Source organism: Phyllobates terribilis, unplaced genomic scaffold (genome assembly GCF_046119375.1).
Source record: "Phyllobates terribilis strain yellow unplaced genomic scaffold, ASM4611937v1 Scaffold_1__5_contigs__length_1240528914, whole genome shotgun sequence".
NCBI lineage: Eukaryota > Metazoa > Chordata > Amphibia > Anura > Dendrobatidae > Phyllobates > Phyllobates terribilis.
The window spans coordinates 895,974,858-895,984,999 of record NW_027362761.1 but is presented as its reverse complement, the minus strand read 5'-3'; the positions used below and the strand labels follow the sequence as shown (position 1 = coordinate 895,984,999).

At 38.6% G+C, this 10,142-nt stretch overlaps 1 long non-coding RNA gene across 1 annotated transcript in view; it reads right to left on the bottom strand.

Annotated features, from left to right (window-relative positions):
* Positions 1–5,114: 5,114 nt before the first annotated feature.
* The window catches only part of LOC141171852 (uncharacterized), a 101,120-nt gene continuing 96,092 nt past the window's right edge, over positions 5,115–10,142 (bottom strand). The window contains exons 2-3 of the long non-coding RNA XR_012252385.1: positions 8,382–8,484; positions 5,115–5,219 (exon numbers count right to left, since the gene is read on the bottom strand). This is a non-coding gene — a long non-coding RNA (uncharacterized lncRNA). The remainder of the gene's footprint in view (positions 5,220–8,381; positions 8,485–10,142) is intronic.

Here is a 10,142-nt window from a genome sequence, read left to right as displayed (position 1 = left end):
GGGTTGATAAGGGTGTCCCCGGCAAACTGCCGGTCTGTGAGGAAGATGCAGGCGGACATGTTAGGTTGCCTTGATCCAAAGGTGGTGCTATCGATGTCGGACAGCGCTCAACACCAGCTGGTGTTACCACCTCCAAAGAAAATGATGACCTGCCAATCACGCTGGCTGTTGCGGGTAAAGAGGTGGCAGGTCTGCGCCCCAAAACAGGTGTGACTGCTGTCCCCCCAGTCACAGAGGATGAAGAGGCCGCGGATGCACAAGATATGGCAGACGGTGATTGGCCCGGCCGGCTAGGCCGCATTGTAGCACACTGAGCTTCCCACTGCAACTTATGCTTCATGTCCATGTGCCGGTTCATGCATGAAGTACTCAAACTATGTATTTTTTGGCCTCTACTTAGCTTTTGCTGACAAATGTTACAGATAACACGAGTTGGGTCATCTTTATCGATCTGAAAAAATGCCCAGGCTATGCAAGGCTTAGCACCCATGCGACCTGAAGAGCCACCACGACTTGTGGTGAGAGGCAGAGTTGTGTTTGAGGATGCAGTTGTTGACGTGCTTCCAGTACTACGTCTCTGTCCAGGAAGGCGCAACCTGACCTCGTCGTCACTAGCATCTTCCTCCACCTCCTCTGCTGACCTCATCTCTTGGCTGACTGTGGGTTGACAGTAAGTGGGATCTCCGACCTCATCATCATCACCCTGTGCGTTATCACACCCGTCGTCCTCAGAGCCAACCTGTTCCTGCCCTGACAAAAAACTAAAGTTGTCGCTCCAATCAGGTATTTGAGTCTTATCATCGTCTTCCTCATTGTCTCCACCAACAGGAGTTACAGTTTGGGAATGAGGGTCTACATTATGGTCAGAACCTTCTGCGTCTGGTCCTGGATCCGACTCATAAAGATTCTGGGCATCAGTGCAGATCATTTCCTCGTCTGGATTCACAGAAGCGCTGGAGTCGACCTCTGATTCCCAGGCTATAGTATGAGTAAACAGCTCTGCAGACTCAACCATCTGTTCTACCTCACACTCAGACGGGCAGCTGGAGATTTGGGAGCTGTGAGGAAGCAAGTGCGATTTGGGTGACACCTTTGAGGACTGGAGTATTTGTGATGTTGAAGTTGATGTGGAGGAGAGCCCACTTAAAGGAGCACTTGATATCCGTTGAAGCACCTGCTGTTTTTGTGCCTCATCTGGAATTTGTAGCGATTGGCGTGGCCGTAAGAAAGGGATCTTATCACATTGTCCGCTAAAAGAAGTAGACATTTTAGTTTGGCTGGAAGATGGTCTTTCTTCTGCACCTACCCCACGGACACAACCTTTTTTCCCCTTCCCAACACGCCTATTCCCCTTTCCACCAGCAGCAGGCCTTTTTCCACTCATTTTGGTGGTTAACTAATTCACAACTCTGGAGTTGTTTGCACAAAAAAACAATGGATGGTAACCGAGCAGAGCTGAGTGGCCAAACTGTGGTATTAGGCCAAAACTATTGGCTGGGTTAGATGCAGAAAAAAATTATTTTTAATTTGCAACCTGATGGAGGTCAGTATAGATGGACTAATAGACCAAGTCCCACACACCGCTAGAAGCCCAAATATTTTTTCAGAGCTAGATGCAGAAAAAAATTATTTTTAATTTGCAACCTGATGTAGGTCAGTATAGATGGACTAATAGACCAAGTCCCACACACTGCTAGAAGCCCAAATATTTTTTCAGAGCTAGATGCAGAAAAAAATTATTTTTAATTTGCAACCTGATGGAGGTCAGTATAGATGGACTAATAGACCAAGTCCCACACACCGCTAGAAGCCCAAATATTTTTTCAGAGCTAGATGCAGAAAAAAATTATTTTTAATTTGCAACTTGATGGAGGTCAGTATAGATGGACTAATAGACCAAGTCCCACACACTGCTAGAAGCCCAAATATTTTTTCAGAGCTAGATGCAGAAAAAAATTATTTTTAATTTGCAACCTGATGGAGGTCAGTATAGATGGACTAATAGACCAAGTCCCACACACTGCTAGAAGCCCAAATATTTTTTCAGAGCTAGATGCAGAAAAAAATTATTTTTAATTTGCAACCTGATGGAGGTCAGTATAGATGGACTAATAGACCAAGTCCCACACACCGCTAGAAGCCCAAATATTTTTTCAGAGCTAGATGCAGAAAAAAATTATTTTTAATTTGCAACCTGATGGAGGTCAGTATAGATGGACTAATAGACCAAGTCCCACACACCGCTAGAAGCCCAAATATTTTTTCAGAGCTAGATGCAGAAAAAAATTATTTTTAATTTGCAACCTGATGTAGGTCAGTATAGATGGACTAATAGACCAAGTCCCACACACTGCTAGAAGCCCAAATATTTTTTCAGAGGTAGATGCAGAAAAAAATTATTTTTAATTTGCAACCTGATGGAGGTCAGTATAGATGGACTAATAGACCAAGTCCCACACACCGCTAGAAGCCCAAATATTTTTTCAGAGCTAGATGCAGAAAAAAATTATATTCAGTTTGCAACCTGATGGAGGTCAGTATAGATGGACTAATAGAATGATGCTATGCCCAAAAGATTTTACTTCACTAGGTGCAGTAAAAAAATTGGTATTCTATACACAGGTGTTATATCTTGCAACACAGATAGGCTACTCCACTGACTAACACACTCTGCAATAGGCCAAAAAGGATTAGCTTTGCTAGATTCAGCCAAATGCTGTGAAAAAAACTTGCACAGCACTGGCATAGACCTGCCTGGCAAAAACTGATAGGACCTCATGTAACCTAGTCCTGAAAAGGACTCCAATTACAATTAGTCTTTACTCCCACAACCTATCTATTTAAGAGCACAGACCTCCCTGATAAAAGTCGTAGGAAATGCTGTAACCTAGTCCTTAAAAGGACTGCAATCACAACTATTCCCTACTCCCAAGCTATCTGTATATTTGTGCGAAAATTGGCTTGAAATTAACAAGGTATAGCACACACAGCAACAGCGGTGCCGTCTAACACGCAGCTGCAGCAGTGAGAAAATGGTGGCGACGGGGAAAATGGCTTGGTCTTATAGGGCAAGGACATGTGACATACACTGCCAATCACACATGCCCTTGCTTGTGTGAAAAAAAGCACTTCGCTCCGTGTGTGCGCTGCTGATAGGCTGACAGATTGCACCTCCCCACTGCAAATGCGGGAAAGAGAAAAAAAAATGGAGATCTTCATTGTTCCTGCAGAGATCCATCCCCTGCCCCTCCCCCCGCCCCGCTGTACACTCAAACTGCGTATTAACATTAATTTTCATCATTACTGAGAAAAAATCCAGTTATGATTTTGGTGCACGAACAGTTATCGAACATAACCTCGAACAGCCGAATTTTTCTCAAATTGTTCGTGTTCGCCGACCGGCTCGAACACCGCCCAAAACAGCTCGAATTTGAGATTGGCGAACAGTTCGAGTAGAACAACGCTCATCTCTACTTATTGGCAACCGGGCATCACATCACGGGGAAGTCGATGGGTGCATGAAGCTGCGTGCCCCATGTACCACACACCTTAAATGCCACAGTCAAATGTTGGGAAGTGGTTAAAAAATAATTATTCACTCCCTTTACAAAAAGGATTGCACAAAAAATGCAAATACTCAGAACACTTGCTTATTGTTTGCTGTAAGCAAGTAAATTTTCTTTGACTAGCGCTGATTTAATTTTTTTTTCTACGGCAGAAAAAATTGACCTTAAAGTAATGTAAAGCCTTTCTTGACTATATCACTGATAAATCTCAATGAGTCTGCTGCTATTGGCACCCCTACTATCTCTTTCTGTCCCTTCATTGGAATCTATATATTAGTCACATACTAATACTAATCAGTACTGCAGCTGTACACCACATTCTGTCTGGACTAGTTGCCCAATGTTTTAGCTGAGCTGTGCTCTCTGAAGTTTTCTCTAATGCTGAGCTGTGCGCTCTGAAGTTCTCTCTAGCGTCTGTAACAAACTAAAATGGCCGGTGCATTCCCTGCCTCAGGTTTTTATAATGACTCTAATATTCTTTTGCTGATTGGCTGTACTATACCATGTAATGTGATAGCCTCAAGTCATTATGGGGAGGCCTGCACAGCCACGCCTGATGTCATATGAGCCCTCTCTGTCTGATGCAATCTTCAGTAAATTTAGATAGGCATCGGGCATTTTTTTTGGCAATTCGCCCAAATCAACCCGCAAATTGTTTGAATTTGCTGAGACCTGCACATTTCATGAAATTCAACATAAATTTGATTTGCAGTAAATCAATTCTTTCTTCTGTAGTGAGTTCTAAAATATAGTATTACAGTATTAAAGCACTGCTTGCTAAAAAGTCTCTATCACTGCATACTCAACGAAGTTTGGTGCTGGAAAGAGTGAAGGATTCTAGAATTCTTGCCTAGCGATGTATTCTGGTTGAGATCTGTGAACTGTTTGTAGAGCTCCAAGTCTTGCTGATGTGTTTTATGTAGTCCTGTTTGGGTAAAAAAGTGTTAAAAAGTTGTATGGTTTGGTAACTTATTGCAGTTTTAACTGAGAATGTGTTTGTGAAGGGATCAACAAGGAAAATGCTCATTTTCTACCGAAAAAAAAATTACAGGTTGATTATTGCCGCCCATCGCATTCATTCAAGAATTCCTTCTTCAAGTTCAGCATGTCCTAATAGAGAATTAAATAACGGATTGTCAAAAGCAGATGACTTATTGGAAATAAGCCTATGTGACTGGAAGTTTTTACACAGTACCATTTTGCTCATTTGAATACAATATTTTAAATAAATATATTTTATGTCATGATGGCATATTTAATTTAAGTCACTAAAAATACGCAAACTGAAATAAATAATCTGTATGCTTGACTGATTTATTCATATTAGTCTCTGTTCTATTGCAATTTACCATCTAAAGTAGATATATGAGACACACAGACTATGGTTGACCTAGTATCTGTGATGACTGGTTGTCTGGCTGAAGCCCACCGAAACATGGGGAGGACATCCACACTCCATGTATATACTGTATATAAGCCTGCTTAGAAATCGAACTCATGAGTGCTGCAAAGCTGTAACCACTGTGCTAACAAATTAAATTCTTACCTCTCCTGCTGTATCCCATATTCCAAAAGAAACTGTCAGCAGTTTGACCCTATAACTGCTATCATTGCTACATCAGTCACTGGGAAATAAGTTCAAACATCTTCATGCTGCAGATGATAGAACAAGAATAACTGAAAAATCAAGTTGTAACCTCATGTAAACAGGCGAACAATCTTTTTTAGTATGTGGTAGAAAAAGAGAAATTCCTCTCTATTGTTTTTTTTGCTTATCTTTATACAATATTCACTTTGTTGGTACGCATAACTTTTTTAATGCTAATATTTCCATTTTAAGGGGAAATCTTAAATACATGCATTTATGTATTTATTTATATACTATGTATTTATTTTTACGTTACTTTTTTATGTGATAAATGGGAAAAAGAGGGTGATTAAATTTTTTGTGTTACTGCATTGTATTGTATTTTTACCGATATCCTGTTTTGCTGTGAAGAGGGTTCATGAACCTGAGAAGTGTATTGGGCTCTCAGCTTTATATATTCCTCTATCCTTCACTTCTACTCTTGATTATTGTTTACTGCAGTCTTCAGAGTCATACCAAGTCCTATCCTCTCCCTACTGTAGGACACGTGCTGGATTTAAAAAGGATATCGTATTATCCAATAGGACATCATGGGTTATTAGAAATATCAATCAAGTGCAGAAGTACGGGTTTGGGGAGGGTTAGCAGTCAAGAGTCCAAAAGACACTTTTTAGGTTGATGAATGCCAGGCAGACATTTGACTACTCATTACAATTCAGAATGTGAGTCATTAAAACTTTATATAATCTGTTATGGAAGCAGTATGATGGTCATCATGAGGATGCTTAAGCATGGTGGAGAAAGGTTGAACTTGATGGACCTAGGTCTTTTTTGAACCTATGTAACTATACATTGTATTTAACTAATTGTTCCTGCCGCCTATGTAGCGAAGTTGGAGTTTATAAAAATCAAAATTGCTGACAAACTCCCTTTTAATTCCCTTAACAAAAATTAATGTTCTCTAGTGTCAAACAAGATGGTGTTAAAAGAACAAGGTTTCAGTATGTTTAAATCACCATCAATAGGATTCTTTTAATTGGCATTAATTGGTGAACATGACTTCCTAGGGAATAGTTCTGCATCTGATTCCATAAATGCATGTGCGATACAATGTTTTCATGCCAATACAATGATTTAAATCCTGCCTGATTTCCCCAATGGCATACAACTGACAGCTTGTCATTGATTATTCATTCGTACAATCGATTAATGGCTACCAGGCCAATTTATTATTCTCTTTGAACCCACTTAAAATATCACCTCTTAATGGGTAAACGTTGATATGATATGGAATCATTGCACATATTTATGGTACTACCTATAAGGCTGAATGAATATAGGCAGTCATCTTCTATGATTAATGTACCTTTGCCTTAGGTTAATAAACTTTATTATGGTGTTTCTGTGAATGGGAATCCTTACATAATCAAACCCTTTATGCTTTTATTCGTTTATAGCTGTCTGCTCATTTATACCTCTTGGTGACAGATTGTTTAGATTGTGTTGAGCCTGAGATAAAATGGTTAGAGGATGGAAGAATAACATCAAGGAGTGGTTTAATAGCCTTGCTTATGTCTGTATTTATGATTTTCATCTGTGCTTTAAACACCCTTCCCCCATCTCCGAACATCCTCATGTAACAGGAAGAGTAGGACACAGATGATAGGCATTTCATTATTAACTTCTGCAGTAAGCGCTATCAGCATATTCATGTAGCCATCTCGAATTAATTAGGAATGCTCTGGTCTTCAGCTTAGCATTGCTTCTAAATATTTATACCCTAAGACAAACAAGAAAAGAAGTGTGCATATGTTGGCATAAAAGAATATGTAAACCAAATTTATTGAGAATGTGATTACATCAGCACATTATTATGGGACAAAGACATTGCAAACAGGTTCTCAACACAACATGTTTTCCTCACATGCTGCTACAGTGGTGAATTGCTCATACAAAATGTACTGAACCACAAATGTTGGAATGTATATTTTGGATTACAATGGGATACAAGATGTCATTATTATTAAATAATATACATATTAAATGTATTTATTTTTTATGCTATAGATTATATTTTTTTACATTTTAGAATTTGAAATTTATAATATAAAAATGCTAATCCCTGAATTTTTTTCATTATAGACAGTCCCAAATTTCCAAACATCTGACTTCCGTATGACCCCAAGTTACAAACATCAGATGTCTAAAGAAAAAAACCTAATACTCACCTAACCACTGGCCTCACTGGCTGCCATTTTGTTCTCTTTATTCTGCCATCACTTGCCATATTTCCAGCCTCTTCACTATAGGCCAGGACTTCCACCCAGACCGGAGGTCACTGCACAGAGGCAAACAAACAGCGTCCAGTCCAGGGTGATGCATTTCAAAAGTTGAAGATTATTTCACCATCATACAATGTTTTGACCTGTCATAGGTCTTTATCAAGTATAGGTCTGATACTCATCTCCTCAACTTCCGGCTGCATCTAGACACTAGCGTCATGATCCTATAACATGCAGTAAGCTCGAAGGTCTGAATATGGATGAAAGTCCTGGCTTATAGAAGATAGGTCAGAGAAGTGGCGTGCGATGGAGGAAAGAAAAGTACCGGATGGCGGTCGTTAAGCAGCGGGTCGGTCGGAGCTGTCCTTTTTTTTAACCGGCTCTTTTACAAGTTACATACATATTCACGTTACTATCAACCCTACAGAACGCATCAAGTTCATAACCCGGTGAATGCCTGTAATTTATAATATATAAGATTAAAGAAAATCAAAGAACTTTTGTAAACTTGTTATTAAATATGGATCAGCCCAGTTTTGTCTTTAGGGTGAATTTAGGTCTTTAGTTTTCTTTATTGACTTTCATTTGAAAGCACAACATAAAGAACATGTAAGAATCATTTTTGTAGATGTGAAAATCGCAATTTTTGAAAGTAGTACTGATGCAGCTCTCTGCCATATCTTTAGCACTCTGGATATACCTTGTGTTCATTTTTTTTATAAACCTGTAATAGTTTCCCTACTTGTTTTTCAATTTTGCTTTACTCTATGCTTTTTATTCTGGACAAATAATATTATTTTTAAATAGAATATTGAGAAACATTTACATTTTAATATTGAATTATTAGTATTGTTTTTTTACCCTCTGTTTGCATCTTCTACGCCTTCTGTGTAGCAGCCCCAATTGAGCTAGAGGACATTTTTTTCTGCAATCGCATAATTTTACCTGTGTGATTGTGCCACCAGTATAGCCATTCTAGGCCTGTCCCCGCTACTGCATTCATCTCTTCCCCCAGGCTGCCCGACCAAACACGTCTTGTGAATATAATCTAAAATATACAAGAAATAAAAGCAAGGAGGGTCTAAATCACCTGTCTTAAAAACATTATAATTTATTTTTTGGCAAAAATGTCATTAAAAAATCACCATTTCACTGCTTCCACCAACCTTCTGTCTCCTACTGTGCAAACATTAGGGTATGTGCACACATTTAGTATTAGCAGCAGAAAATTCTGATGTATTGGCAGTAAAAACGTGTAAAATACACACGTTTTTGTTGCATTTTTTACATGCATTTTTGTTATGGATCTTTCCCCCACTCATTAGTATGGGTGAAATATGCAGCAAAAACGCTGAAAGAATTGACATGCCACAAATTTAAATCTGCTGCAAATCTGCAAGGAAAAAATAAGCAATGTGTGCATGAGACTTCAAGAATCACATTCACTTTGCTGGTACTTGGAGATCCTTCAGGTTTTGCGACAAAACTGTAGAAAAAAAAACGCAATGTGTGCACATTCCCTTAAGCTACTGTACATTCCCACAGTGAGTTTTTGGTGAGTTTTTTTAATGCTGAGTAGTTTTGAAGAAATGCAACTAACTTATTTTACTTAATGGCTGCAGAAATACTGCAGAAAATCTGAAACATAAAAAACTCACCAAAAGCTCATCGTGGGAACAATGTTAATGTATTGACAGTATGGCCCAATTGTCCCCAATTTACTCCAAATGTAATATTGTCTAATAATGTGCATGCAAACATTTAAATAGGCCAAATTGAAAAGTTAATTCAGACTCCTGATCAGATGTCAAAATTAATTTCGACATCTGACCAGACCCCTTAATTAATAAGATCCCAGACCAAACACCTACATTAAATCAGACTCCAAGTAATACCCCAAGTAAGTCCCCATACATACTCTCATAGATTACCCCCCTTTCACTGCTTCACATGCCCCTCATTCACAGCCTTTTTCCTATACCCATCCTTTGTTTAGTATTTCCCATTCTTTTTGTATGAATTCCTTACCCTGGGTCACAAACTGCATCAAAACTGCCACAAAACCTGCATGTTTGATTGCAGTTTAAGTACAATTTTCTTTGTGCTCATTCAACTAGTGCCTGGTAATAACTATCCCATCCTATAATCAATTTTCCATCCCAGAGCCAGGAAAATTCCCAGAATTTACTATGCAGAGGAAAAGTTGGTTATAAATCCCAGGCCACACATTCCTGCTCTGAGGTTTTTTTAATTCTTTGCTGGTCTGCTTCTGGTCACATGTAAAGTAGAAATGGCTATAGTATTGCAGCAGGAAATATGAACGGTTTATAATCTGTTTATTTAAAGTAAATAAAATAACTTTTCTGAACAGTAAAGTTCTGTTTCTGTATCTCCATTAGCAGTCATCTGCATATATTACCATTACATAGCAGCATGCTTCATGTTCTACATGTTGTCTATGGATATACAGTGTTTTCTTTTATTTATTACTTTTTACTTTTTGTAAAACAAACATTACTCATTTATAACATATTGACAGATTCTCTGGAAATAAGAGTTATGGGAAAATGGTTGCAAATTTGGAAGATATGTACAAAGAGCATGCAGGAAACCGACTAACAGTAATTCATGTAGGATAATAATGTTTGGAATGTGCCTTATAAACATTAATATTATACATATAGCTTCTTTTCATGTGTAGTCTAT